Here is an 8,799-nt window from a genome sequence, read left to right on the forward strand (position 1 = left end):
ATTTCCTATTTTTTTTTCTATTTTTTCTTGCTGTCTCTCTCCTCTACCTGACCCCTGCCCTCCTCTCTCCTTGCCTTTCCTCTCCTCTCTCCTCTCTCCCTCATCCCTTCCGGTTTACCCATAGCCCCAATCTGCTAAGAATAATTTGCCCTCTATCCTGCAGATCCCCTTGGTATGGAAACAAAGAGAGGAGAGGGCACATTCTCTAGCAGTGGGAGCCTCAGCACTGGAGCCATGCTGGACCCCAGAGGGAGGCCAGTCCTGGGGACAGGACAGGGGCTCTGGCTTATGACCACCTGACCCAGGCTGGGCTTCCTCCCAAGCAGCCCGAGCAACATCCAAGTGCCAGGGCAGAACCACAGCCAATCCACACAGCAAAGGAAGAGGCAGTGGGCACAGTTCCATGTTTATGAGTTGGTTCTTCTTCCCCAGATCAAGGAAACTGCTTCCTCACTTGATGCTGTTGCTAAGTTGTCAAGGGTTTATACTGAGGCAACTCCAGAAAGGCATTTTCAGTATTGGTACCTGCTCTCGGTGCGCATGACTGTGTATGGGAAGGTTGGCAAGGCAAGGAGGGTGTCTCTGTGTGTCAGAGCTCCCGTCATTTCACAGCGGTGCCAGAATTTTCAGCAAGAGCCCTGATATGAAAGATTAAATCTAAGAGGCTTCTCGTACACACCTTGTTCCATCTGTTTACAACTCAGCTCCCTCTGAAAGTTGAGTTATAAGGAAGTCCCCTCGCCCATGCCCTCTGTCCCCTGAAGAACACCCTCCTTTTCCCTGAGTAATGAGATTCTTGTGAGATAATAGGTAAAGTGAAGATAAATCATTTTGATGATTTTCGTTCAAGGATCCCTGGATCAGGGTTAGGGGCTCATTCATAAGAGGACTAGCTTGGTTAATAGCTCATTTCTGATTTAACATGAAGCACTGGGGTCATTGTTTACAATCTGAAATGCAATCTAAGTTTACATTGCGGTTTATCCAGTATTTTAAAATGCCAAACTACTTGTACTCAAGAAATCATATAGACTCAGTCTTGCCAGGCAGCTGGAGCCTCAGACTTCTGGGACCCAAAGAGGTTTAGCTCAAGGTATAAGGAGTAGTTCACAAGAATGGCTTCCAGCTCCTAGCCCAGGGATAGCTGCAGATGATCTGCTTGTCAGAGAGTGGGCTGTCCACACAGCAAGCCAGAGACCCTCACTGTGTTTGCCTTTTTTTTTTTTTTTTTTTTTTGAGACGAAGTCTCGCTCTGTCACCCAGGCTGGAGTGCAGTGGCGCAATCTCTGCTCACTGCAAGCTCCACCGCCTCCCGGGTTCACGCCATTCTCCTGCCTCAGCCTCCCGAGAAGCTGGGACTACAGGTGCCCGCCACCATGCCCGGCCAATTGTTTTATATTTTTAGTAGAGACAGGGTTTCACCGTGTCAGCTAGGATGGTCCCGATCTCCCAACCTCGTGATCCGCCCACCTCCGCCTCCCAAATTGCTGGGATTACAGGCCTGAGCTACCACGCCCAGCAGTGTTTGCCTTTTAAGGTTTGCGCAACCTCACAGTACAACAGGAAGAGTCCATTTGACTCAGAGCTGGGCATGAGCTGGAGGCGGGGAGGGTGGTGGTCTCTCAGGAGGTACTGGGATCCCACTGGTCCTTTTTCCCCAGAGCTCCTGTGGCAGTCTGCTGCCAAGATCCCGCTGAAAGGAGAATGGCCCATGTTGAAGAAAATTGGGTGACCACATTCTAGGATAATTAATGGAGCCTAGTAAGAAAGAAACCAGCAATCAAGCCAGACACGGAAAACGATCCCTCTCATGCCTCCTCCGTGAGCTATGACTTGCTGGGAAGGGAAAAGGACTACCTGGTTGGACAACCCTTAAATCGATGCGTCCTAATTAACGGAGGATTTAATTCATCAAAGTGACAGCGACTCTATTTATATCATCTCCTTCAACAGGGCTGAGGGTCGGGCTATGGGGTTTCTTACTTTTCCCTTTCCTTCTTCCTTCTTCTCTCTCTCTCCTCTCCCCGCTCTCTCCTCTCCCTCTGCCCCCTTAGCTTTTCTAATAGGGCCATGGCAAGATTTAAAGAGGAGGGTAATTTCAAGAATTGTTCCAGCATCTCCCTGAAGTCTTCTTAATAGACCCCCTCAGCCCTCCAGTTTGGCCTGGAAAATAGCACAGGCCTGTTCCAGAAGCAAGGATGACAGCGAGTGCTGCTCAGAGGCCTGGTGGGGGAAGGGAGAGGGTCTCCCCGCAGGCGGGAACATGCATCACATACCACACCACATGCCACGCTGTCACGGATCACACAGCAGCCCTGGCAGACCCTCAGAGAGCCCCTCATTTTACGGATGACGACACTAAGCTGGGAAGAGAGGGAGTGCCGTGCTCAAGACTGCGCAGCTAATCATGGAAGAGCAGGACTCAGGCCTCCCAGGAACCAGGGTTCCCCCTCCGCCCCCTACTCTGCTTGCTACCTCCACACCTCCACGTGTGGCAGCTGCTGAGAACACTCCCCTGGTCAAACAGCTCCCCACTGTGCTGGCTCCTTCCTGTGGGTGGAGGCGTCCTCTTCTGTAATCATTTTTTATTAGTATTAACTCTGCGAATTGTCATTGTTAAAAATAGTTACCGTTTATGAAATACTTACCATGGGTGAAGCCCTGAGCTACGTGTTTTCCCTAAGTTAATCTTCTCAATATTATAAGGTGGGTACTACCTTCTCACTCATATTTTAAGGTGAAGAAACAGCCTCAAAGAGATTAAATGACATGCCCAAACAGAAGGTGACTAACCGTTAAGCCCATTCTTCTAGCCACAAGCTATAATGCCACTTTTAAATCGAAATGACTCCCAGAGGGCATTAAATTAAGCTCTTTACATTTTCCTGTGGATGAATGCAACTGGAACTTTGTGTTCAAAGAGACGTTTCCCCAGCCCAGAGCTTCCTGCCACTGGAGGAAAAAGCAAAGCTTCCCCCTCGTCTCTGGTGTGTCTGAGGCTCAAGTTCTGCTCTGGCAAAGTAGATTCCAGGGTAAGGGGGATCTCCTTGTAAGGCCAACACGTATCACGCAGCCAAACTGCCAGGTAGTGGGCAGCAGCAGCTGTCCACAGGTCACCCCCAGAGTCCACAGAACCTTCTGGAAAACATCTATTTCCATCCCTTTTCTTACTCTCAATATAAAATTCCACCCAGGCTTGTCCCAAGCTTGTAAGGGCCCATGTTGTAGCTGAATTAATTGGGCCTATTAGAGTCCAGAAAAGAAAAATGAGTCCCGGTCCCTCCTACTCGGGCCATTAGTCACTCACTACAGAATCCTAGGCCCAAAGAACAGTTCCTTTCCCAGGAAGGACAGAAAGTGGGGGTGGAGAGGGAGAACACAAAACAAAATGCCAGGAGGCCCCTATGCAAGGGAGTCCCTTTCTTCTAAGTTGGGTCGTGCTCACACCCCATCCGTCAGCACCAGGATGAAAGGCCTATAAAACCAACACGGCGCCTGAGACTGTATGAAAATATATATCCTGATGTGTCAGGAATACCTGGCGCGCCTTTAACCTCAACTTCAGATGAACCAACACGCCTTGGAGCACATTTATATGCAAAGGCATATAATATGTCCCCTGTATCTAATTATCTGTCAACCTGAGGCAGTTTGTTTTCCAAATCGGCCTCTCGGCTGTGACTTTACGAGGTCATAAAGAAAACGATGCCACTCTGCACTGAAACGCAAGGAGAGCCTGGATCAACAAATTATACTCCTTAATGGTGTCTCTCGGCCTGGAGAGTCAGGCCTGGCAGGGAGAAAGGAGGCACAGACCCACCTCCCTGCTCCCTGCCTTCTGCTGAGGAGCAGAGAAAGGGGTGCATGAAGCATGAGGTAACCCTAAGAGGCCCCATAGCATCAGACGCAGGTCAAGGCTAAGTAGAAGTGATTTCCTTCTCCAGCTCAGCTTCCTCGGTTTTTCAGCTCTTTATGTGCAACGTCTGTCTGCAAAGTCTGGACACCTCCGGAGACACAACCGAGCTGGATGTCTCTGCAGTCTTCAGTATCACCTCGGGCCTTCCTGAATTGTCCTGTGCGCTGGAGCATCTTTTGCTCCTGGGATCCCAAGGATTTTTGGTTGCAGAGGGGAGACTTTTAATCCATTCCATGTGCAGCAGCTTCTGCCTTCAGGCACCCAAACATCAAGATCCTGTATTCCACAAAAAAGTTGGTTGCAGCCAGGTGCGGTGGCTCATGCCTGTAATCCCAGCACTTTGAGAGGCCGAAGTGGGCACATCACCAGAGGTCAGGAGTTTGAGACCAGCCTGGCCCACATAGTGAAACCCCGTCTCTACTAAAATACAAAAATTACCCAGGCGTGGTGGGTGGCACACGCCTGTAATCCTAGCTACTCGGGAGGCTGAGGCAGGAGAATCACTTGAAACCGAGAGGTGGAGGTTGCAGTGAGCCGTGATCACGCTGCTGCGCTCAAACCAGGTGACAGAGTGAGATTCCGTCTAAAAAAAAAAAAAAAAAAAAAAAAAACTGTTGCTTGGAAGATACTTTATTCCGCTGTTGTATCTGGGAGAAGAAGGCTTAGGTGACTCCCTTAAACTTCTAAGCAAGAGGAGAAAATTTATCCTCCCAAAGCAGGGAAGGTAGGTGGCAGCAACAGCAGCAGGAATGCTTTGTGCTCAATCGCTAGTGAGGCCATCTCTCCCCTGCCAAGCTCAGCACCACATGCGCGCGCGCGCACGCACGCACGCACACACACACACACACACACGTGCACACACAAAGCGAGAGGGCGGAGGGCTGGTCTCGCACACAGTCTTCAGCTCCTATTAGTCCTCCTCTGATCTTTAGCAGATTAATTAGGAAGTTTGTCAGAAACCAGCCGTGAACTCCAGCCGCTCCTCTCTGGGAGTGGTAACAGTGCCAGCGAAATCTAAGCTGCAGGAATTCCTCTAGCCACGCTGCTCCTATGATTAATGATAGAAAGGAATAAAAAAAGAGGGGTCAACAGCTGAGTGCAAAGCAAGTTGCTAGACAGGGAGTAATTAAGATACTTGGGTAAATATGATTAATAAGCTCAAACTGGCAGGGTGTGCAGTAAACAAGGACTAACCAGATGGTCCCCTCTCTTCGGAGAAGGCTGGGCACTTAGAAACAAGGGGGAACGGGGGTGGGGGGAGATTGAAGGAGGAGGGAAAGAAGGGCAGCTTGGAAGGTGTGATTGCAACGTTACTTTCTTTAGCTGACCCTATCTAGAGAAAAAGGTTGGGTCCCCCGGGAGGGATCAGAGCAGGGAGGTGGCTTGGAGAGGCACTCCGCCGGCCTTCTTATCACAGGCACCAGACACAAAGCTGGACATAGAAGGATTCTTGCTCAGACTCAAGGCTGCACTTCTAAAGCTGCTCTGGTCCTACTCCCTTCTCCCCCTACCCTTTCCCCACCACCGATTCCCTGCTTTTTCCCTCGTTTACCAGCAAGCTGCAGACAAGACATACAGTGCACAGGTCAGTGTCACCACATTCATTCACTCTGGCTGCAAAGTACCACGCACCCCAGACCAGGTAGCTTCAACAACAGAAACATGCTGTCTCATGGTTCTAGAGCCCAGAAGGTCAAGGTTAAGGTGCAGACAGGGTCAGTTCCCCCTGAGCGCTGTGAGGGAGCATCTATTCCAGGCCTCTCCTCCAGCTTCACAAGGGCTGCTGGCCACCTTTGGTCTCGCTTGGCTTGTACACATGTTGCCCTGGTCTCTGCCATCATCTTCTCATGGTGCTTTCCCGGTGGGTGTGTCCTTGTCCAACTTCCACGTTTTTATAAGGACACTGGTCAAACTAGGTCAGGGCCCACCCTAATGACTTCATCCAAGCTAATTATAGCTTCAAGGACACTATTTCCAAATAAGGTCACACTCTGAGGTACCGGCAGTTAGAACTTCAACATATGAATTCGGGGTACACAATTTAAGCTTTAGTAGCCATTTATAAGGTTTGAAAGCAAACCAGGTCCTACTCAGAACTGACTTGGGACCCAAAAAAACACAAAGCTGTCATAGCAATGTTGGAAGGAGGATGTGGCAAGGACCCACCCCATCTCTCAGCTCATTGCTAAAAATTATGCCTCTCCTAAGTCCTAAACAATGCCTTAGAAAGTGCATCCTTTGGTGTGTGATGTCAAGGAGACAGCTGATGCTTCCAGAGATGATGTTGAGAAAGAACCATGGTTGGGTGTCCCCTAAGATCCTGGTTAACAGGAAATATCTGCAGGTCCCAGAAAAGAAGACTCAAAAAGATTGACCTTAAATAAGTAGAGAAGTGCTAATACATTTCATCTGCAGCTGTGGGCGGCTCCATGCAAAGGACAAGGCACTGCTGGGGAGTCGTAATTAGATCCTGCTTTAAAGGAGCCTGCAATCTGTATTCTTGCATTAGTTCCCTGTGGCTGCTGTAACAGATGGCCACCTACTGGGTGTCTTAAAACCACAGACTTATTCTCTCACAGTTCTGGAGGTCAGAAGGCCAAAATCAGCATTGCTGGGATGAAATCAAAGTGTCAGGGGGCTGTGCTCCCTACGGAGGTGCTGGGGGAGTCTGGTAGCCCCTACATTCCTTGGCTTGTGGCCTCATTCCTCCAGTGTTCAAGGTCAGTGTCTTCATATTCACATCTCATGTTCTGTCTTCACATTGCACTCTCCTCTGTGTGTAAAAGCTCCCTCCGCCTCCCTTGTGTAAGGATACATATGATTTCATTTAGGGCCTGGCTGGATAATGCAAAACAATCTTTCCATCTCAACATCCTTAACTTAATCTCATCTGCAAAGACCATTTCTTCCCAACCTTCCATAATTCCCATAACATTTTCTTCTTCCAATGACTTCTCTCAACTGATCTGCATGGAACTGGACGGCCCAGTCTCTTCCTTACTCTCACAGATAAGGAAAGCCAGGCCCATGGAGGGCAAAGTGTACTTCTCGGAAAGTCCAAAGTCAGGGTTGGGTGAGGACTTCGTGGGGACTTAAACTCTTCCTATAAATCAGTTCCCTATCTTTTGTATATCACATATCTATTTTAAAATATTTTTTAAAGAGGGTGTTGAAAATGATAGGATTGCCAACGTTTTTATTTGGCCAAGTAAAAACATTAAAAAAAAACAGCTCCCATATATTTATACTTCTTAAAGAAAGACATCTTAATTTGAAAAAGCAAAGTAAGAAAGATTAATCTCAGAACAAAGTATAGTCCTCCCAAAAAGATGATTGGCAACTCTGCACCCTTTGCACGCTCCACATTGGTATTCATTTTATTGTGCCCAAGGTTGTAACAATTCATTAAGGGCCTGCTATTGAAAAAAATCCTTCTGTGCACCGTAAACTTATTTTCAGTGGATGATTCAGTGGGGCTTCTCCCAAGGGAAGTGCCCACAAATGTGAACTCCACAGAGACTCAGGGGAGAAAAAGGAGGAGCTTCATCAGCCCTGCTAAGAGGAGGCCTTGTTCTCATCCTCCTGCCCCATGGGAAACATTCTCAAGCCCCAAAGGCAAGTGGGGCACTGGCCAGACCAGGCTAGGGCCAACCAGACCATGCAGCCCAGCCGCCAGGGCGCCCAGCCTCCTCCCTACCTTTGGCAAGTCACAGACCTTTCTCTCAATTGCAGAGCTCAGCAAACATCCTCAGAATGTTTCTTGCATTCTGGGATTTTGTCTTCACAGAGATGCACTTAGTAGGAGTGTGATACTCTGGCTGGTGAAGAACTTCCTGGTGTCTTCCTCTTTTCCCCCTGAAATAAAGTAAAGTAATTATAGGACGGGTGCGGTGGCTTACACCTGCAATCCCAACACTTTGGGAGGCCGAGACGGGTGGATCACCTGAGGTCAGGAGTTTGAGACTGGCCTGGCCAACATGGTGAAACCCCGTCTCTACTAAAAATACAAAAAATTAACCAGGCGTGGTGGTGCGCGCCTGTAATCCCAGTTACTCAGGAGGCTAAGGCAGGAGAATCACTTGAACCCAGGAGGTGAAGGTTGCAGTGAGCAGAGATCACACCATCGCACTCCAGCCTGGGTAACAAAGAGTGAAACTCCATCTCAAAAAAACTTTTTAAAAAGTTTTAGAAAAGTGAAGTAATTATAAACCAAAAAAAAAAAAAAAAGAACAGCGTCTTCACAGAATAATACTGTGGGAAAGACTTTCTATTGAGAACTTAACTGCCCTTCCAAAATGGCAGTCTCCACCCCTTTCCTTGCTAAATGCTTTTCTCCCAGACAGGGTGACAATTCTGATGTGAAGTCCCAAATCTGACCAGTGAGCATGTGTGGGAGAAGTTCAGCAGACATCTAATTTATCCCCATAATGACACGGGAGATATGTCCTCCCTCTCTCCGGGGCATTACCACTTGGCAGGAGGAGATTTTATTCTCAATAGCTCGTTTACTTTCCTCCCAATTTGTCATTTGTAACAATAGAATCAGGATCAAGCCGATGAGATCAGATGCTGTACCAAGTCAGGAAGGATGCAACCTCACAGTCTCTTACAGAGTGGCCAGGACAGGGCAGCCACTGTCATCACCTGGCTACCTAAGGCTCTGGGCAACCTTCTCACCGAAAGGGCTGTGACAGCAGTAGAGCAGTGGCTGCCAAGATGGTTGGATCACTTCACTCTTTAGTGCAAGATGAGGACCTAAGCTCCAACCAGCCCCCATGAAAACTTAAAAAAAAAAAAAAAAAAAAAAAAACAAATAATTAGGAAACAGATTGAAAAGGCAGGCTTTAGACAAAAGTATGGGCACCAGATGTATGCCCAGCACT

The 8,799-nt window shown here is 48.4% G+C and overlaps 1 long non-coding RNA gene across 1 annotated transcript; it reads right to left on the reverse strand.

The window, feature by feature from the left end:
* Positions 1 to 394: 394 nt before the first annotated feature.
* LOC105548817 lies at positions 395 to 4,742 on the reverse strand. Its single transcript, XR_001007454.1, has 3 exons — positions 3,172 to 4,742; positions 1,530 to 2,600; positions 395 to 1,213 (listed from the first exon to the last, which is right to left on the reverse strand). It is a non-coding gene; the product is annotated as an uncharacterized LOC105548817 (long non-coding RNA).
* Positions 4,743 to 8,799: the final 4,057 nt, after the last annotated feature.

Source organism: Mandrillus leucophaeus, unplaced genomic scaffold (assembly GCF_000951045.1).
Source record: "Mandrillus leucophaeus isolate KB7577 unplaced genomic scaffold, Mleu.le_1.0 Scaffold111, whole genome shotgun sequence".
NCBI classification, from domain to species: domain Eukaryota; kingdom Metazoa; phylum Chordata; class Mammalia; order Primates; family Cercopithecidae; genus Mandrillus; species Mandrillus leucophaeus.